This window comes from Calliphora vicina, chromosome 3 (genome assembly GCF_958450345.1).
Source record: "Calliphora vicina chromosome 3, idCalVici1.1, whole genome shotgun sequence".
NCBI lineage: Eukaryota > Metazoa > Arthropoda > Insecta > Diptera > Calliphoridae > Calliphora > Calliphora vicina.
Window position 1 is genome coordinate 984,575 of NC_088782.1, and position 23,423 is coordinate 1,007,997.

Consider the following 23,423-nt stretch of genomic DNA (forward strand, 5'->3'; position numbering starts at 1 on the left):
TTAAAAAGGTAGTATTTCTACTACTTTTTAAAAAGGTAGTATTTCTACTACTTTTTTTAAAAATGATAGTATTTCTACTACTATTTTAAAAAATTAGTATTTCCACTACTTTTTTAAAATGTAGTATTTCAACTACTTTAAGGCAGTATTTCTACTACTTTTTTAAAAAAGTATTATTTCTACTATTTTTTTAAAGGTAGTATTTCTATTACTTTTTTAAAAGGTAGTATTTCAGCTATCTAGGGCTGTTAAACAGTGCTTTTCTTGTAAAAATAGTAAAATAAGAGATAGGTAAATAAAAATAATGTTCTTAAAAATACCAAAAGTAAACTGTAGAAATCCAAGCAAATTTTGCTTTATTGTCATTATCAAATTGGTTTAAATGATTATTTCTGTAACGATATGTTGGTTTATTTCGATGACGTAAAAACTAGTAGAGAACTAGTAAAACATTAAAACTTTTTAATAAGTTTTAATGCGTAAACGAATACACTTATTATAATACTTTTTCTTATTACTTTCAGACTAAATATAATCTCCGAAATAATAGGTAAATATTTAATACTAAGTTTAAAAACATTGTAAAACAACCGAAACACAATATTCTATTTTTTTTTTCAATTTTAATTATCCTTGCAAAGGGTTTTTTAAATAAATATATTCGAGGCTGGCTGGAAAATATAAAAAAATCTCCAGCTTTTGTGCATCAATGTGATCATACTTTAAAATGATTATTAAACGTTCCTACTAATTAAATTAAATTTCATTCAAACTCATAACAGCTTAATAACAATTTCGAAATAAAACAGAATACAACAAAAGAAGACATGGCCATAAATATTTCTCTCAAAGTTCATTGTATTTTATGGAGTGTCTATACAATTATAGTGGTTACGCATTCTTTGACCAACTCATCATCATCGTCATCATCAACATGAGTTTCAATTGTCTGGTCAGAACACACACAAAACAATACAGATACTCGAACAAAAGCAAACAAAAAAATCGTTCGTTCGTTTATTTGTTTAATTAATTAAAAACAAACTAATACAATATTGTTGTAAATTAAAAACAACATAAAACTACTTGAGATTCATTGAGTAGTTTATGTTTTGGTTTTTTCTATTTTATCCAGCACTTACTGATGGAACAAAAATCAAACAAAACGACCATAATAAATAGAATGAATTTTTACTCTGAATGGATTAACAAATGCAATTAGTAGTAAACTTTTGAAAATTATAGAGAACAATAGAAATATTAGTAAACAATGTTATCTATTGTTATAGATTTCATTTAAGAGAATAATAAGTAGAATTATTCATTAATGGAAATTAAGTATTGAGATTTATTTAAATTCTAGTTTAAACGTAATCTTTAGAAAACAATCGATGACATAAATAAAGTATTGATAAACGTTTTTCTTCTTCAGTAAATAAATTTTGAAATTTCAATTTAATATTTTCTTCAAGATTTTCCATAATTTTTCCCTTTCGACAAAATATTGTGTTTAAACCAATTTGTTGTTTGTTTAAAGCATCTCTTTATGGCGTATTATGTTTTCATTGGCAACATTTTCCAAGCAACACAGTCAGTAGTCAGTTACTGTCATAAAGTCTAATCCTTTTATGGTCAGAACAAAAACTCTAAGAATAAACAGAGAGTTGGAGGGAGGAAAAAACACACTGAGCTGAACCGAAAGTGTAGTCAAGTGTGAAAAATGCCATTTAAGACTTTCGTTTCTCTACTTTGCTTCCACTTTGCATAAACAAGATAATTTTTATTATTTCATTTTTTTTTTCTCTTTTTCTTGCAACAAAATACCTAAAGATTAGAAAATAGACAGAAAGAGAAACAGAAGCATACAAACATACAAACATACAATATCTACACATTGAAAAGCATTAGAACGTAGACAACAATGTGTGTGTAATATTTCATGCAGTCAGTCAGCCAGCCAACCAGCCAACAAGCAAGCAAGTAATCATGCATGCATGAAGTAATTTAAACTAAGCACTTTTTGTTCTAAATTCTTGTGTTTTCATCTTGTTATTTTATAAATCATAAAATAGAAAATACTTACTTCATATTTTACAATTTTAAATACACTCGTTGGTTTTGTAAAGAATGAGTCTGAGTATTATGTATGTTTTCATGTTTTCATTCACATTCTCATTTGTATTAGGAATTCAAATGAAAACAAACAACATGTGTAAAATATGTATTCTTTTAATTCTTTGCCCAGCTTTATTTCAAAATTCATACATAAAATGTATCAATGTTTAGTTTTTCAGGTAAAAAGTTCTTTTTTTTCTTCAACACTTTCATTGAGTAGAGAGTTACTTTAATATTTATTTATTTATTTTTGAAGGAATTTTGTGTTAGAATTATATATCGATGACTTAATATAAAAAGGCCCGAACTCGTGTTTTTTTCAATTCGAGATTTTTTGGGCTAATTATGATATATGATCGGACCATTTATGGAAATAAACGAAAAGTTGGACTTACAAAAAAAAAACACGAGTTAGGACATTTTTTTATTAAAGCATCGATTACATACAAAATTTAAATTTAAGAAACTTTTGTTGCACAAAAAAATTTAAGAAAAATTTAAATCATTTTTATAAGTCTCTCACTTCGTTTGTAATTTCTACATTATTTATTTGCGACCCCAAAAAACTTATGGGCAAAAACAAAATTTTGTTCACATTTGTTAAGGGTAAAAAAAATAAAAAAAAAAATAAAAAATCTCCAAAATGTTGGCTTTAAAGTTTCCTCAGCGTATAGATACATAACATCATTTAAAATGGATCTGTATCCAATTCAACCCATAGAATATTTTCTAATATGATTTGCATTCATATCTTGCCCTGAAGAAGAGAACCCCACCATAATATTGCCACCTCCAAAGTTGACTGTCTTATTTGTGTTTATTTATTTACTAACTAATTTCCAATTTTAGATAATAGATAATCTCCGGGGTGTCAGTTTTTGGAATTTATTAAACTTTCTTGCTATTAAATTATCTTGTACTTGAGTAATTTGACGAGGTGTTCCCCCAAATGTTAAATTTTTACAGTATACAGTAGGACCCCTAGAACCATGGATAATTGGATTTGGTGTCGATTGGGCTGGTTGGCCGGTCTTCACATACGATCTCTTACGCTTCGGGTTATCGTAATGGATCAATTTTTCAGCTTTTCCTTATAAACAAATAATCAATGCAGACGATAATGGGTGTTGGTTGAAATAAATATTCCAACGTTCCTAGATGACCTACGAGGATGGGTCAATAAGTCAGCTGTTAACTGAAAGGGCAACACTGCTCCTGTCAGCAGGTATCTGTCAGTAAACTCCTGTCCTGGAAACAAGTGAATTTCGTCTGCCCATTAAGCTTTATTTTTGGCGAAAAAACCATAATACAAATAAAGGCTAAGCTTGATTAATACAATGAGAATTCTGCTCCATCAGTTTCAATGGTAAAAAAGTCGTTTACTGAATTTCGTTGTGGCCGTACAAGTACAGAATATGCCGAACATTCTGGACACTCAGTTGAGGTCTCTACACCCGAAACAATTGAAAAAATTCACGATATGGTGTTGACCGATCGGAGGTTAAAATTGCGAGCAGGGTTCTCAGATTTTTTTCGAGACTCATCCCCGAAATTCCCCAAAAAACAGTTTGTGATATCCCCAGTGAAAATAATAGTTTAATTTTAATTCATACAGATTTATATATACTTTGTTTTACAATTCTTTTTATTTATGTAGTACAATAATTTTCCTTTAAATAAACCGGATACTTTTGATTGCAAATAAAAGCCGTTTAGTAGTTTAAAAATTGTAACAACTCTTTATTTATTTAAAATGTACAACAACCACAGAATTAAATAGCCACTCAATGTTTTTTATACACGTTTATAAATTCTCAGAAATACAGACACAATTTATAATGTACACGAATTTACTTGAAAAACACAACACACTTTAAGGCTCACAGTTGATGTTTATTCGAAAAGCGTCTCTGATAAACTCACTAACGACTGCAACCTCTGCCACTATTTATAACACTGCCATCTGCACTCTAGATTGCTCTTTAACTGTCAAAATTCGAATATTCTAGATCATACGCCATCTGTGGTGTACTTTATACAATGTTCTTTAACTGAATATTCGAATTCAAACAGCGTTGCCAACTTACGATCAATGGTCAACTGAAAGCTTTTATTTAATAATGCCCACAGATATGTTACAGTTTGCAATTACATCACTGTTATTTGAAAGCATTCTGATACTTTTAAATCAGCCCTTAAAATCGTTATATTTGAATTCAAGTACAATTTCGTAACAATATAAAGGTTATTTATTTACAAAAATGGAAAATTAAACTCTGATTTTTCTACACTTTTACACCAGAAAAAAATCCACAAAAAGTTGTATTTTTAACAAATTATAACCAAGTGCAAAAAAGTTCAGAGTGTAATTTTCCATTTTATTTTGAAATGAATTCCCTTCCTTATATACATTTAAATTTCAGATTTTATTCCATAAGAAATACCTTGAGCCAAATCTTCACTTTTCAGGTGGAATTATGCTTTTTTGCAGTTGCAATTTTTGTTATTGCCGTTTTTAACAATACAAATTCTTCTTCTAAAACAAACATTCACGTCTATTGATAACACATAATAAAATTTGTCGACTAACCAGACTTAAATTTGTAGTTCAATGTTTTCTATTGATTTAAAATAAACTCCTACATAAATTAAATAGACCAATTCAGTAAATACGAAAACTAAAACGAAAAAATCAAAATCAAAATCCCCAAAAAGATTCCAAAAATCCCCAAAACATACAATATTGCCCCAACTGTTCCCCATATCCCCAAACCAAATTATTTATCCCCATTTACAAAATAAAATCCCCAATTTGCGGAAAAATCCCCTACTCTGACAACACTGATTGCGAGAGATTGTGGAAGCCATAGCATCTCACATGATTTCAATTTTGAATGATCACAAGATGACTGGCACGTTTGCTCACAATCCATGAACTTGGCTACTATTTTGGCTATTCTCCGAATTTAGCACCGAGTGACTATTTCTTGTTTGGCTATTTCCATTTTTATACTCAAAAATGTACTTTTTGGGAGATAATTTCAGGTTTTAGTAAATATTTTTGTCTGAGGAAATTTCAGAACACTTTTCAGATTTGTCGGAATGAATTCTGTACACATTTTTAACTTAACCCTCTAACCCGCAAACTTTAAAAGGCTAAACAAAGTTGTCGAATAATTGTTTTAGGGTAATTATAACCCAATAAACTCTGAACAGCCATCAGAAACTAATTTGCGAATTAATTTTAGGAACCAGGTGCAAAAAGGTGAAGAGTGCCTCAGGCCATTGTTGCCGGTTTAAGTGTAAAAAACAATTATTATGATATGATTTTACTGAAAAACTATCAAAAAATATTTCGAATACATCGGGCGACTAAAAGTTAGTAAAGCTTTGATTTAGAAGAAAAAAAAATTACAATTGCTAAAATTATGACAACACCCACAAAACAGCTGACAAAAGTCAGAATGCATTTCGACCTTCGAGGGAAATGTTAACAAATCTGTAACTAAAGTCACCGTTAAATTAAAAAAAAAAATTATAATTACTTTTGAGATAATTGGTGTTTTGTAATGCATGCCTTGAGGCACTCTTGTGGGTTGGAGGGTTAAAATATTGAATACCTAATATTTATATTTTCATTATTATATTTTCGCAATAAAATCTACACAAAACATCACTTAGCAAATTGTATTTAAACCAAAACTTAAACTTAACAAAAGGTGGCAATTTTAATTGTTAAAACGTGGTATTTTAACAAAATATTTCTAACAATATTTGCTGACAGTAACTGCTACTACAAATCTATTAAATAATTGCTGTAACTACAAGCTGAATTATGTTTTAAGCACATGCCAAAGTAGTGGAATCACGAGCAACAAATAAACAGAAAATAATATTTTTGTAACAAATAAATAAATAAATATCAGCAGGTAGATTTTTCGTTTCTGGTACTTTTGGTACAGTTTCCTTTACGCTCGTATTTGTGATTTATTAGTTACAACCATGAACGAATTTTTTTATTTTTTTGTTTTGTACAACATTATTTTGTCATAATGACAGCATGATTTTTATCAATTTATTACGTAACTGTAAGAAAGAAAAAAAAATCACTATAATCAAATACCTGATTAAATGTTTAATTTTATTAAGTCACTGGTAAAATTGTATTTATAATATTGTTGTAACAATTCATTTTATAATAAACTGCTCAAGCCTTTTTTGTCGTCTAATTCAGTCTAATTTAAATTGTTGCGTGCTTTGGTGTGACAATTTTTAAATTGAAAACAAAATGGGCAAAAAACCAAAATCACTTTTGAACAATCAAAAAAGCCTAGAAAATGATTTAAACAGTTTAACAAACAATTTAATTAAAAATGATACACAGCCAGCCAGTAGATTTCTTGGATGTCGACAGTTGTCTGCCAATTTAAGCCATAAATATTGTACAAACAAAAAAACTAAATTATAAATACAAAGTAACCCAGCAAAAACTTTTCTTACAAATAAGCCGAAAAATAAGTGGAATTTGACGATTCAACTACTTATTTTTCTACTGTAAGAAGTCATTATTTTTGTTCGCGATGTCCCAAAAGTAATCCTTTATATTTTGGCCAGAAATAAGTTGTTTTGTTAGTAGAGTTATTTATAGAATTTTTATTTACACAAAAAAATAAAAATAAAAAAAAAATAAGTCGCACACCCGATTCGAACCTGCAACCTTCTGTTTGGTAGTCTGCCGCTGTGCTCACTACACCACTGCTTAGTTATTTCATTGTGCATCAAATAATGGTTTTCACACAGTAATGCAATATTCTTTTCTGTTTTTCTAAAAGTAAACATGCAATAAAAAATGGGCAAATTGAAAAAAAGTAACAGTTTTTTGTTTTGTTTGTTTTTTTAGACTTTACTACTTAAACAGTAAGTTATTAAAAAAGACATTATTAAAAAGACATTGTAGCCTTTGTAAGCGAAGTTTTTGCTGGGAAATTAAAAGATAAATGAAAAACTGATTATTGGTGTTTTACATTATTGCAGACTTGACTTGAGTCATACTTTTTTATTAAATGTTGTTTATGTCAAGCCGAATTTGTAACAGCAACAGTTTAACCCATTTAAGGCTGGTTGATAGGGAAGATTATTCATTAGATAGAAAACTTGTCTGTAGCTACTCAATGACATTTAAAAAAGGTAACTTTTTAAGAAATATTTTAAAAATATACAAATTTTACTTACTCAAGTATTTAAAATTATGTGTGTGAAGATAAATTTAAATTTATTTAGCACAGACCTAAACCACATATTTTAGCTCAGCCCATTTTGCAGTTAACAGAGCACTGTTAATCACTTAACAGTCATAATACTTGAATTATAATAAACAAATTTATACCTACAATATCTGAAATAATTTCAGAATAAGAAAAAAAATGGAAAAAATTAAAAAAAAACTATCCATCTGAAATAATAGATGGATATTTGAACCCATCGTAATATCAGGATTCCAATAAATTTGACTTTTTTGAAAAAATAAATCTGGAGAGGATTTTTGGCCATTATGGAAATTAGGAAAAGGGCTCGGATATGACACTATATAGAAATGGTAGTTCTAGGGTCACTTAATGGAACTGTGGTAGTGGGATATCTGAAATAATTTTGGGATTCCAATAAATTTGACTTTTTTGAAAAAAAAAATCTGGAGAGGATTTTTGGCCATTATGGAAATTAGGAAAAGGGCTCGGATGTGACACTATATAGAAATGATAGTCCTAGGGTCACTGAATGGAACTGTGGTAGTGGGATATCTGAAATAATTTTGAGATTCCAATAAATTTGACTATTTTGGAAAAATAAATCTGGAGAGGATTTTTGGCCATTATGGAAATTAGGAAAAGGGCTCGGATATGACACTATATAGAAATGGTAGTCCTAGGGTCACTGAATGGAACTGTGGTAGTGGGATATCTGAAATAATTTTGGGATTCCAATAAATTTGAGTTTTGTGAAAAAATAAATCTGGAGAGGATTTTTGGCCATTATGGAAATTAGGAAAAGTGCTCGGATATGACACTATATAGAATCTCAAAATTATTTCAGATATCCCACTACCACAGTTCCATTCAGTGACCCTAGGACTACCATTTCTATATAGTCTCATATCCGAGCCCTTTTCCTAATTTCCATAATGGCCAAAAATCCTCTCCAGATTTATTTTTTCACAAAACTCAAATTTATTGGAATCCCAAAATTATTTCAGATATCCCACTACCACAGTTCCATTAAGTGACCCTAGGACTACCATTTCTATATAGTGTCATATCCGAGCCCTTTTCCTAATTTCCATAATGGCCAAAAATCCTCTCCAGATTTATTTTTCCAAAAAAGTCAAATTTATTGGAATCTCAAAATTATTTCAGATATCCCACTACCACAGTTCCATTCAGTGACCCTAGGACTATCATTTCTATATAGTGTCACATCCGAGCCCTTTTCCTAATTTCCATAATGGCCAAAAATCCTCTCCAGATTTATTTTTTCAAAAAAGTCAAATTTATTGGAATCCTGATATTACGATGGGTTCAAATATCCATCTATTATTTCAGATGGATAGTTTTTTTTAATTTTTTCCATTTTTTTTCTTATTCCGAAATTATTTCAGATATTGTAGGTATAAATTTGTTTATTATAATTCAAGTATTATGACTGTTAAGTGATTAACAGTGCTCTGTTAACTGCAAAATGGGCTGAGCTAAAATATGTGGTTTAGGTCTGTGCTAAATAAATTTAAATTTATCTTCACACACATTTTAAAATTTGGTACTTATATCCAGATAATGTGAAACATTTGCACTATTTGCAAAATACCATAGTCTATCCTATTATTACTATCACAACTACAGTATCTGATCGAACCTATTACTTGGGAGTACAAAAACATGGTTGTGGTGATCATTAGGTTATGAAGGCAGCTGGTATTAACCAGCTCACTTGGGTCCATAAATTGTGGTGACCATAATCGAACTGCATCATATTGTGATTGAATTTTATGGAAGCAGTCAAATTATATTATGGTTCGTATATGACCATAATATTAAAATAAATTATCATAATATTATCCCATATTATAGCCATAGTTTAAGAGTTTGTACGATTTTAGTCCAACTTATTATAAATAAAATCGCTTAAAGTACATAAACTAGTTTGCTTTTACCAAACCAAAATCAATCATTTCAGAAAACACAAAGCAAAGCTATTACAATTCTAGACTTAATCTTATTTACTCGTTTATTTTCTTCAAATTGCTACTTTATGCATAAAACTCATCTTAATGACTTTATTCCAGTTGGCGTGTTCAAGAAAATGTACGAGTAAATTCCCATCATAATTCAAAATAAGAAATGAAAACAACTGCAGAAACAAAAACAAAGAAAAACGAATCACGAAAACTAAAAACCAAGAAAAACTTCCAAAGAGTTTAGGTTACTGTGTCAAGTTAAGAAAATTTCACATTAAATGGCTGAAAAAGAGAACTCAGCACACAGCAAGCGGAAGCCCTTAATACGCCGACAACCAACAAGAACTACAACTTTAACAAACACAACAATTGTTGTTAAAAGAAAAGCCAAGGAAATTTCCTAGACTAAAGAGAGCTAAAATACCAACAAACTAAATAAAAAGAAAACAAATTTAATACAACTTTTTTCCTCCATAACTCGGTTAGTGAAGCAATTTATTTCCTCTTGGCTAAAAACACAAACAACAATATTTGGAGGCGTTGGCTGCAGCCATTGCATGGGATGCATGGAGGGATGCTCGTCCATGGTTAAATAAAGACAAAAACATTATTGTTTTTTAGAATTTTTCTTTTCCCAAAAACAAAAAAAAAAGATCTTTTAAAGTGCTGAACATCTGTTTGAGGGTTTTGTAGAAAAAATATGAAGGCAACTAAAATATTCATATGGTTAAAGATATTTAAAAGATATAGGTAGACTTTAAGATTCATTATAATGATTTATTCTGCTACACAGATTTTAAAAGAAAAGCCAAAGAATATACAAAAAAAAGATCCTCTTCTCTCTACAAAGAGATCCTCTCCCGTTAAAATGCTGTACGTAAAGAAAATGTTTTACAAAAAGCTTTCCACACGCAAAGAAAAAACATGGTTGCAGTAACCATAATTAGATTATATTATGGTTTATATGACCATAATAATATTAATCTAAACATAATTTAATATCTAGTTATAATTATTTGTTTACTGATAGTTAAAATGTAATAATTTTATGATTGAACAATCATATTATAATAGCAGCACAACCATAATATGATTGTGCTGTCTAAAAAATGATAACATAACACTGTCCAACAAATTAGGACTTTTTGATTGGAACAGAATAAATTTTCCGTCAAAAATTTTCGTAGAATATTTTAATCCTTAAATGTTATTTTTGAAAGGACTTTTTTTGATTTTCCCAAAAAAAAGTGTTAAATACATTGCAACAAAATTTGAAAATAGTGTAGATCCAAATGTCTTTAAAGCAATGGCATTATAATTTTTGACAGTTTTTATTTGCCTATTGTGGCGTTATTTACCGTGCGATAGTAAAATGACATTGTACGTATATAAATAAGATATAGGGCTATAAAAGCATGAGGCTTTTTCTATATAGGGACTTTTTTGTGGAAAAATGTAAAAATACGGCCATTTTTACTTGTTCCAACTTTGGATGGGTGTAACTTTTAATAGGGACGAGATAACTGTTAGCAAGTTGTTTTTATAGTATTCGAAGTTTTATCGCAAATGATATTTAAAAAAAAATTCGAACCTCCGTAATCACGGCATATCTAAAAAAAATCGAGCAAAATTAAAAAAAAAAAAATAAATAAATAAACCCAAATAAGTCTTGACCTAAAAGTGATAACCTGTTTTTTGAAGATCTTCTCTAGAACTATATATCTGTTAAATATCAGCTCATTCGGATCATAAATAGATTTTTGGTGATTTGTTTAAAAAATGTGAGACCCTAGTAATTACAAAGTAACCTTCGTAATTTTGCTAATTAAGCGTAAAGGGCAAACATTTTCGTAGAATATTTTAATCCCTAAATGTCCTTTTTGAATGGACTTTTTTGATTTTCTCGAAAAAAGGGTTAAATTGACCCCTAAAGAGAGGAGATAGAGGGTTAAGATCTTCCACAAAAATGATCCCCATAAAATTTCACAATATAACTCTGACAATAACAATTCTCTCAGACATTAAGTTGCAACATTTTGTTCATTTAGTGTAATGCTCCCTTCCAAAAAAATCAGACCAGCTGGACTACTAACATGTCCTTTCAGAATTATAGGTTTGCTATTCTGTTCCAATCAAAAAATCTCAATTTGTTGGACAGTGCAATTATCAGTATTTCCAAACTTGCTCCTTTTCTCATTCCCACAACAGACCTCAAACTAATGTTACTAAGTAGTACCCCTACAATTATCTAATTAATGAGCTTGTAGTCATGAAAAGAAAAAGTTTAACCAACTTGAACTACCGACTGATTCACAGTTAAAAGAGAGGAGATAGAGGGTTAAGATCTTCCACAAAAATTATCCCCATAAAATTCCACAATATAACTCTGACAATAACAATTCTCTTAGACATTAACTTACAACATTTTTTTCATTTAGTACAATGCTCCCTTCGATCAAAACATTAAAACTTTGACCCACTGTAAAAAAAATAAAAAATAAGACCAACTGGATTATTCAACATGCCCTTTCAGAATTATAGGTTTGCTATTCTGTTCCAATCAAAAAGTCTCAATTTGTTGGACAGTGCAATTAACAGTATCTCCAAACTTGTTCCTTTTCTCATTCCCACAACAGACCTCAAACTAATGTTACTAAGTAGTACCCCTACAATTATCTAATTAATGAGCTTGTAGTCATGAAAAGAAAAAGTTTAACCAACTTGAACTACAACTGATTCACAGTTAAAAGAAAATCTTTAGGAAACAGAAACTAAAACAAAGGTTAACAGTATTTTACATTCTTTTTTCTTTCTATTAACAAAACAAAAAAAATCACAAAAATCGTCGTCTACAATCAAATGCAAGTTGTTTTTTTACTGATTGCAAATGAGAATCAGTGAAAAACATTGTTGGAGCAAAAACCAAAAATAAGTGTGTCACTACAGCCGGAGCACAAGCAGAGCCATCCACAGCCAGTCAGCCATCCTACCAGCCACACTGTCTGCAATTATGTTTTGCTTTTGTTGTCGTGTTTTTTGTGTTTCGGATTCTGTTCACCACTTTAGAAATGATATATGCAACAGCAAAAAAAGAAATAAAAATAAAAAAAATGTGGACTATCTTTCCAATCTTTGTTCCAGAATAGAAATGCAACAAGATTTAAACAATAAATGAATTGAAATGAATTGAAAAGAATGACTGTGTTCGTCTGTCTGTCTGTCCGTCCGTCCATCTGTTTGTCTGCTGCATAAATACAGATGATTTTTGAAAACTCTGGAGTGTGCAAATGTATGAACTCTAATCTATGCAGTTTTTTTCTGTTCATGTTTTTCTGTGGCTTTTCTGTTGTAGTTGTTTTTAATTAATACACCATATTCCGCCTTTATTTTGATCTCTGATGTTCTGATTGGGTTTTATTTTATTCATTTTTTTACTTATTTTTTTTTTTGTTTGTTTGGCATGATATCACCACAAACTCAAGCGCTGCAAGTAGTAATGCCTGAATGATTTGACTTTGCTTCAGCTGACTACGACTTCAATTAACAGTCTGTCATTGTGTTTATATGACAGACGGACTAACTGCCAGCTTGCCGGGCTCTCTAAATGAATACCGAGATGATTGGTTGTCTATTGATGGTTGGTGGTTCATCGATGAGTTTGATTGTTGTCTTGTTTGTTTGTTTCAATTGATGTTGCTGCTGCTGCTACTTCCACTCAATGTGCTTCTGTTGCTGTTTGCTGTTTGCAACTATTCACTATTTATTATGATTATGAATGAGCATTTGTTGCTAACAAAATAATTGCCTGTTATTTTTTCTTATTTCGTTTTCTATGTTGCTTTCTTTGGAAAATCTATGGCCAAATGTTATTAATTTGTGAACTGATACAGCAAGCCATCCATGCATCGTTCGTCCGTCCGTCCGTCTCTCGGCTGCACCCAGTTTTCAATTGCAAAGTAGGCGCTTTATTCTTCAATTTGCTGTGTCGGTTTGGTTTTTTGTATTTTTGAGTAACTAAAGTGGAAAAGTTAAGTGGTTGGAAAAATAAACCTTTCATCTTTAATGTTGTTGTTTGTTATTTATTTTTTTTTCTTTTCCTATTTTATAATTTGTTGTGCTCTAACAATACGGGAAAATTGTGCATAAATAACAAATTTTATTGTTTATTGTATTAATTGTAATGGAGTATGGAACATTATAGTAGTCCCTACAGAGTGCAAATGGAGTATTCAATTTGTCCCTTATGTTTGAGAGTTTGAGTTTAGATCCGGAACGAAATTAATACGAGATCATGAGCGATCAGGTTAATTAATGTCTTAAATAAACGTAATAAGAAAAGTTAACAAGTTCGCTTGTGATCCAGTTTTTATTTCCATCTCTGTTATGCTTTATTCGTCCAGATTCACTAAAAACATACTTCCATTGAATTCTACTTTCCCATAGAGCAGCCTTGTGTTCTCGGAATACAACTTACTGATGAAAATATTAGCTTGTGAACAAAACTATATTGATGACAAAATGTTTAGGATCACTTTAAAAATAACTCCGTCTGTTATTTCAACATGGTTGCGATTATGTTCTATGGCATTATAAATGTCTGTCTCAAACAACTTTATGTTTAAATAAATTTTTTTTCAATAACAACTTCTATTCTAGAGCAATGTGTTGGGTCAAAATTTGTATGTCTTAAAAATCCGGGATTTACAAAACGCGGTTTTTGTTTTTTTGAAGGGTTCATATCTGTCATTTATTCTCGCTTAGTTATTGAAAATTATAGTGAAAACAACAAAGTTTGAATTCTGAACCAAGAAAGCGTCATATGCGGGAAGTTTTGTTTTACTTCTTTAATTTGAACAAAAGTGCCGCTGAAGCACACCGATTGCTTACCAAAGTTTATGGTGAATCTGTTTCATCGCTTCCAACGTGCGAGAGATTGTTCAGAAGTGGTGATTTTGACACGAAAGACAAAGATCGCCCAGGCCAGCCAAAAAACTTTTAAGACTTAGAATTGGAGGCATTACTTCATGAAGATTATTGTCAAACTCAACAAGAGTTTGCAAAGTCATTGAGAGCTACACAAGCAACAATTTCAAAACGTTTGTGAGCAGCAGGATTCATCTAAATGCAGGCAAATTGTGTACCATTCGAATTGAAAACGAAAGATTTTGAAAAAGAATTTTGCAATCAAAAATGGATTAATTACGATAACCCGAAGAGTAAGAGAACCTATGTAAAGCCAGTCAACCAGCACAATCGACACTAAAGCCAAATATCCATGGCGCTTAGGTAATTCTCTGTATTTGGTGGTAGCAAAAGGGTCATATCTCTTATGAGCAGCTGAAATCAGACCAGACCATCACAGGGAATCTATACCGAACGCATTGGCCCAAAAACGCCCAGAATATGCGGCCAGACATGAAACCGTAATATTCCATCATGGCAACGCTAGGCAACATGTTGCAATACCTGTTAAAAACGCACAACGCTCTCTCTGGGATACGTATCACTTTGGAACAGAGTATCCGATGTTGACTTGATTCGTTCTTGGCCTCAGCAAATGAGCAGTTCTTTTGGTTCGGAATCAATATGTTGCCAGAAAGATGGGAAAGGGTGATAGCTAACAATAGCCAATACAATGAAAGCTAAACATAGAAAAAAAATTACACATTTTTATATCCTTTACCATGAGTGATGGCAACGATGAGTATAAGTTTGTCATTCCTTTTGTAATTTCTACATTTTTTATTTGCGACACTAGATCGTTATAGATAGCGATCCAGGGTCACAGGACAGACCGACAGCCATGTCGGTCTGTCCATCTGTATGTTGAAATCAACTTTCCGTAGCACCCAAATAACTTACATACATGATTCATGCATACATCAATATATCGGGAATTCTTCCGGCTCGGTTGCTATTTAAAATCGAGAAAATCGGCCCAAATGGCTGAGATATAAGGAAAAAACCGGGACAACCTCGACCTTTGGCCTATTTTTGATCTATATCCGGATTACCAAGTCATTAATAAGTATAGACAATATGGATATCTAATGATAGATATTTCAAAGTCCATTGCATCGATGTATATAAGGCTATAGTAAGTTGGGTCAAAATCGGGAAAAATATCGTTTAAACCGAATTTTTTTCCATCAAATAATTTGTTTTTGTCATAAATTCTTTTTCCAAAGAAAATTTTTTTTTAAAATTAAATTTTGTTTACCTAAAAATATTTAAAAAAATATATATTTTTTAAGGAAAATCCAATTAGAACTAAATTATGATAACTATGGGAAAATATTGTTATATGATAACCACAATATTATCATATCATATAATAGGTTTAAAAATAACACTATCTAAATGAAAACCAAAAATACCTCTTTTCTGTATTGACTATGTTGTAGCCGGTGTTGAGCTTAACAACTTTATTCAACATAACTTTGCGATATTCGGATGACATTTAGATGGTCAAAATGCATGAAAAAGGCAAAAAAAAATAAAATTTTTCCTATACGATACATACTAATTTCAAATCGATATATCTCGATTCCTAGACCTGACCCAGCGAAACGCCGGGACACGGATCTAACATTTCCCGGTGGGCAGAACCCCCGCCGATCACTGGCCCTACTATTTGTCGCATAGTGTAATCAAATTCTGATTGAGCTGGAATCATGTATTTACTATTAATCATGTATATTCGATTAATCGGGTTTCTGGTTTAATCGGTTAATCGAGCAAATAATTAATCGAGGTTTAGATTTGTTCGGTTAATAATCGGTTAATTTAAAATTATTCGATTAACCGAATAATTTATATTTTCATTTTAAATTGATAATACAACAACTAATTTTGTGTACAAAAACATAAAAAACAGCAAATAAGGTATTTGAGATCATTTTTGTAAACATATCGCCCATTTGCTGCAACGACGTCATAACTCAAAATCCGTGTTTTATGAACTGAGTAATACAAAATATGCGCTGTTCTATAATCTATCATATAGTTTCATCAGTTTTCAAAAAAGTCAATTATTTTTTGTGTAAGAGTATTTTTTTGTTGTAAACATCAAAATTAAAATTAAAATTTTTACTTTATATTTGATAAGTAAAAATTTGGGTTAAATACAGATTAGAAAGGTATTAACATCTACTATTTATATTTCTGAAATCGTATGATTTGTTGAAAATTTATTTAAGAAATAGTAAAATGTCATAAAATATTCAAAGACGTTTTTCTCGAAACTACTTTTTTGAATTATGACGTTGTTGCAGCAAATGAGCGATGTGTGAGTTTTTTAGGGTTTTAGTGAGATCTTCTGAAATAATCTTTTATAAAAATAATATAATTTAAACGATTTTTTTCTTTAGATTTAATAAAATTTTTCTTGGAAAAAAACTCTCTCGCTGATTGTATATGTTGGAGAAATCAAAAGCATGATAAAGAATATTCCCTTTCGGATTATTGTAGATTTTGATCAATTTAATAGTTTCGTTTAGTTATGATGAAAGACTCATTTCAAAAAAAGTTTCGTCTATACATGTAAATACAAAGTTTCAAAGACATGTAAATTAAATATGTCAGTTGTTATACATACTCACTAATCATGTTTATTGGATGTTCAAAAAATATCTAATTTAAATTTGAAATTTGTATTTGAATTGAAACGGAAAAATAAATACAAAAAATTTGTTTAAAGTGCAAAAAAAAGGAATTTCGGTTAATCGGTTAATCGACACAAATTAATCGGTTTATTTGTTATTTGAAAATCGGCAATTTCAAATTATTCGAACAGTTAACCGTCCAAAATTAATCGGTTAACCGATTAACGGTTAATCGATTGAATACCCTAGTATTTACATTACCTATTATGTTGGTGAAGATATTTTTATTTTTAGGGCTATGTATGGCTATGTATGCAAAAACTGTTATCTTATATTTTATTACAATACTAGTTGATCGCCCCGGCTTCGCCAGGTAGCATTTACTAATGTTAGTAGTTCTTCAAGTTTCTCCAACCCACTCACACCAGCCTGTTCTTATTTATTTGCAAATAAAATATCTAAATTTGTACTGCATACTTTAGGGAGCTTTTTTATTACAGTTTTACCCGAAATTTTTGAATTTTTTTCTTTACAAACCATCTCCTGAAAATTTCGAATCGAATAAAAAAAAATCAGCCAAATCGCTCCAGCCGTTCTCACGTGATGACATTACATACATGGACCATTTCATTTTTATATATATAGATAGATTAATATTAAAAGGTCATATAAAACAAAATGATTCTTCCATAATGTTTCGATTTATTTATGGAACTAAAAGCAAATATGTTTTACCATAAAATAATCCATATTTCATTTAAACTTTTTTTGTGTTAAATTATGGTGGTGTGGAAAATAATTGAAAAAATTCATTAAATCCATATTTATTTTGCACTTATGTATATAGCATACAATGTGCCAAAAATATTAACCTTCAATTAATTTTTTTTTTTTTTTTTTTTTTTAAATAATCAAACATTTATGTTTGTTTTCATTTGTGAATATTTAAAAATACTTTAGAAAATTAACACCAAAGTGTTAAATGCCAATTGAAATGTAAAATTAGTAAATACATATGTACACTTTTTATGCATGAGTGTCCCCAAAACCCAGTGTCTTAAATAAAGTGTGAAATTTTATTTTAACAGAAAAAAATAACAAAAACTGAAATGCAAAAATTAAGTTTTGCAGCATACTGAGGGGGAAAATAAAAAAATTCTCATGCTCATGAATTAAAAGATTCATTGAAAATATAAAGTTCAGTTGCATATTTTCGCAAATTGATGTGTATTCTCACATACATCAAAACACCCAAACATCATTCGAGTATTCGGAAGTCACCACTGGTTACTAGACTGGTGAGTGAGTAGTCACAAATTAAGAGGGATACATTTAAATTTCTTAATAAAGAGACAATTAATAAATTTTGGTTGATACAGAAAAAATAGCAGGGTGTTAATATAACTGGCCAGCGATACCATTCTGAAATAATTCCTTCTATACGATTGCTAGCAAAATATCAAAATATCTTCTTCGTTCCCAAACAAATAAACAAATAGACCTATTATTTTTTTTTGCGGAAAATAAGAAAATCAATGAATACCCTACATTAATATTTAAATTATAATAACTTATTCAAACACTAGAAATTTATTATTTAACTTTAACAAATTAGCTGCCTCTCTATACGATAATTGAGTAGCCGCAAAACAAAAGGTACTTTTTTGAAAATTTTAAAATTTTAGGAAATTGATTTTTTCTAGAAGATTTTAACCCAAGTATTATGAAAATACTAAAAAATCAATTTGTAAAAAAATTCGAAAAAGTACCTTTTGTTCAGCGGCTCCTCAATTTCTATTGAATCAAATCAAATATTTTCTTTCTTTCTCAACTCTTAATTGACTAGAGAAATATTCAGGGCAACATTTTTTTCAAATAATTTACTTCATTCTCAAGAAATATTTCAATATACACAAGCAGTAGAAATAAAAGAGATAGTGTCAAGCTTTAATAAATGACTAAAGAAAAATTCAGTTTAAATTAAAATTGATTGAGAAATTCTCGTTTGTATTTAATTTTTTTGTCATGTGACCTAAAGAGTGGACAGCCGGACGGACGGACGGACGGATGAGTGTGAATGTGCGAAAATGTGTGAAATACACCCACTTTTAATTTGAACAAATTGGAAACAAATTATTTATTTATTTATTCTTGTTAAACAAAACATTTAATATAATCAATGTTGTTATTTTTTCTGCTTTAATTGTAAACATTGTAATGACTTTGTTTTGTTGCGTACTATTTATTTTTACTTTATTTATTGGTTGGTAATAATTTTAATATTTGTTTGGTTTATGTATGTACTTTTCTTAATAAATAAATATTTGCAAATCAACATACAATTCAGTTAAGTAATTATGAGGCTGGTGTAGGTACTTTTTTCACAATTTTTTTTTTTAAAAATTTATTTTTCATTGTACAATTCCAATAAATAGTTTTAGTACCATTTCTCATAAAAAGTACTTTTTTAAATAAACAAATTTGTTTAGTATGATAAATAGTATGATAATTTTGTTATGAAAAATAGCTGATACCAACAGGTGGTACCTTTTCAATTAAAGTACTTTCTTGCAAATTGTCCTAGCCCAACACTTTGAATGTTTCAACCTATTTATTCAATTTTATTCCAATAAAATACATTTGCAAAAGCCCCAGCATTATTTTTGATCATAAAATCCACCCAAACGCATACATTTGAGTCAGAATTCCATAAATTCATCTATTTGTTTTAGTTTATTGTATTTGAAATTGTATTTTGTAAATATTTACATGGATTTGTATTTATTATCGATAGAAATTGATGAAAATTGTGCTACAAATAGTAAAACGAATGAACAACTGCACGCTGAATTCATCAACATCTAATAAATGATGTTAATTTAGCACAAAAAAGATTTTTTCTATATTTTTTTTTTATTTCAAATACTAAATCATGATAATGTTGCAACGAGTAAACAAATGCATTTGTTACTTTTTGCAAAGCAAAAACAAAAAGTAGTATTCCTGTTAAGATTGAGATTAAATTGTAATTTTCATTTGCATAGAAAACGATGTTAGTTTTTTGTTTGTTTTGAAATGTAAACATTTTAAATAAGTAGGTATTTGAATATAAACTCACCTTCAATGTTGAAATGAAGCTGTAGAAATGTTGATAATGACCGAATTACCTGGAAAATAATAAAATATATGGGGAATTTCACGTCAAGTGAACCAACTTTTGAAATCGATGTCTTCCGATCGCGATGAAATTTGCACCAATGTTAGTTCTATTGGATAGTAATTCGGACACCATTTTTCAACAAGATCGGTCAAGAACTCTCTGAGTTATAGGAGGTCAAAATTTGACATTTTGGCCAAATAGGTGTTTTTTTTATCCATATAACTTATTACCTATTGTTCTTAGCAAAATGTGTCCCAAATAGTTTAGATAGCTATTTATGCAATCTTTCGAAAAAAAAAATTAAAAAAATTTAATAAAATATTTTTGATTTTTTTTTAAAAATCAAAAATATTTTTGACTTTTTTTTCAAAATGGGCCCTTTTTTTTTTATTTTTTTAGCTTAGGTCTTTTCCTAAGCGACCTATATGGTCGCTTAGTGGGATGCGAGTGGGATATCTATCAAAAAAAATATTTTGTAACTCAAGATTTAAAATTTTTGAATTTTTTTGCAAAATCAAAAACTTTGTTGACTTTTTTTAAAAAAATGGACCCATTTTTTAATTTTTTTTTTTGCTCAGAAGAAAGCTTATGTGTTTTCCTTTAACAGCCTTTTTGTCGCTTAGTGGGATGCGAGTGGGATTATAAATAAAATGTATGTATACATATTATTTAAAATACAACGTATGGTAAAATGTTGAATCTAAAGTGCTGAATATTAATTCAACACTACAATTGATCACTTATCGGACTATCTCCATAAACTTAACACCCGTATATGTGTCAAAATCAATCTGATCATTATTTAGTTTTAATTGTCATTATGTTTTCATCAGAACTATAAGTAGCACATTCTTAACCTTTGCTTTACCAAAGGTTTTTTATGTACATGGTTTACCAATACCCAGCCGGGTGGTCCTGCACTTCTATACATACAGTGGTGGCCAGGAATTTAAGACAAAAATTGTTTGCTAAATTCCATGTAATTGTCAATTATTTTTTCAAATGTTTCCACAAATATGTATGCATGAGGACTGTTTTAACACACAAGTGTGTTTTATTCGACTGTGTCAATTCACACATATTCACCATGAACACATACAATTTTTCTACAACTTGACCATAAAAATTTTTTTTAGATAAACATATTTTCTCACATTTATATCATTATAATTTTATTATTATAATATATTCGGACCAAATTTCGTATTTTTAGTTCCATTAGTTTCGGTCATATCATGTTATTAACAGCGGATGTTCGCTGAGGTGGGTCAACGTATTTCCACATATCTTTGTCCATATATGTTTTACCGATTTTTCCAAACATTTTTCAGAAACTAGAAACATTAATAATAAATTTCAAACCCTTAGAGGTCCTTTTATTTTGGCTCTATAGCACTTAAAATTCAGTTGATGAAAAAAATTCAAGTATTTGTCTTAAATTGGTGGCCACCACTGTATATGCGACGAACAAAATTTTAAAAAATCGAAAAAACGTTATAAAAAGTTTAAAATGTTTTTATTAAATTCTACAAAACTCTAAAATTTGTTCAGTGAGTCTTAATGTCATTTAAATCGAAACAAAATTAAAAAAATTATTAAACTACTAATCTTTAATGGTCACCCGGGTGGGTATTGGTAAAGCAAAGGTTAAAGTCTTCAAAAAGCCGTATGTGCAATTAAGAGAATTTTTAGAATGTGTTCTACTTAATCATAATTTAATTGCTCGTTATTATTTATAATCATATTATTCATATTATAATCATATAATCATAGTTCAACGATCCTAATATGATTTTGTTCAATCATAATATGTTGGACACATTCTTATGATTGTGTCCAACATATTATGATTGAGTCCAATGATATTATGGTTGCGTACAATCATATTATGATTGCGTACAATCATATTATTATTGTGTCCAACATATTATGATTGTGTCCAATCATATTATGATTGTGTTCAATCAATCATATTATGATTGCGTCCAATCATATTATGATTGCGTCCAATCATATTATTATTGCGTCCAATCATATTATGATTGTGTCCAATCATATTATGAATGCGTCCAATCATATTATGAATGCGTCCAATCATATTATTATTGCGTCCAATCATATTATGAATGCGTCCAATCATATTATGATTGTGTCCAATCATATTATGATTGTGTCCAATCATATTATGAATGCGTCCAATCATATTATGAATGCGTCCAATCATATTATGAATGCGTCCAATCATATTATTATTGCGTCCAATCATATTATGATTGCGTCCAATCATATCATAATTTCACCTCAAACATAATACGGTTATGTAAAAACTTGACAACTGATAAAATCATAATATGGTTGACTCCAACCATACTTTGATTCCAGTTCAATCATAATATGATTATTGGACACAAAGAATCATGTCATATTCTAAGGTTTGGGGTTATTGCACAGATATTTTCTCCATGAGCATGAAAACACCTGACTGCATTCGGCCCTGTTGGCTATGAGTGCCGACCACTGAAGTACTTTTACTTATTTGATTTTGGTTAGCAGTGAATCTGGTATGTCATCTAGACATTAAAATTTCAGCAAAAAATTTTCTTTTACAATGTATTCTGTAATACAATTTTGTTGTGTAAAATTTTGTAAAAATAAAACATAATCGATTAATGGAAAAACCTTTAAGCAATCAGTCAGTCACAGCACAAGCACATGTACGAGTTTATGAACAATTTCCGTCTTTAAAACAATGTTAAACGTCAAAATCATATCAGAAGCAAGCTGCTTGACTACAGCCACTTTATGTTTTACGTTTTTTTTTTCTTCATATATTTTATCTTTGTATTTAACTCATTTCTATTCTAAAGATGCACATTTTAAAATAAGACATAACAAACTATAGAAATAATGCATAAATAAGCATCTTAAATGCTGCCTGTAGTGTCAGAAATCGTATGTTTTTATGGATGTATAAGTTACCCACCTGACCAAAACAGTATGTGAACATTTCTTTTACAAACATTCCAGAACGATTATATCAATTGATTCGAAGTTCTCGTGTAGCTGGGTTTCGAGATTTATTAACTTTTAAAAAGATTCTGTACAATTTCTGGGACTTACAGTTCGAGAATTATTCGTTATCATATTTTTAAAAATTGTCCCTAATTTTACCAATGAAATTTCTTAAATTTTCGATTGTTTGGTCGATTGGGTAACAACTATATGCGAGTGTCTGTATGTCTGAGTTATTTTTGTATGCCAAAAACAACAGCAGAAACTTCAAAATATATAAATATTTCGTTGTTGTTTAAGTTTG

At 29.6% G+C, this 23,423-nt stretch overlaps 1 protein-coding gene across 3 annotated transcripts in view; it reads left to right on the plus strand.

The window, feature by feature from the left end:
* Positions 1-23,423, plus strand: part of rgn (regeneration) — a 183,298-nt gene that overhangs the window by 110,818 nt on the left and 49,057 nt on the right. For 2 of the 3 annotated variants that reach the window (XM_065506572.1, XM_065506574.1), the window contains exon 3: positions 525-550. The exons of the other annotated variant lie outside the window; for it this stretch is intronic. The gene's annotated coding sequence lies outside the window, so the exon portion shown is untranslated. The remainder of the gene's footprint in view (positions 1-524; positions 551-23,423) is intronic. 3 annotated transcript variants of the gene reach the window in all.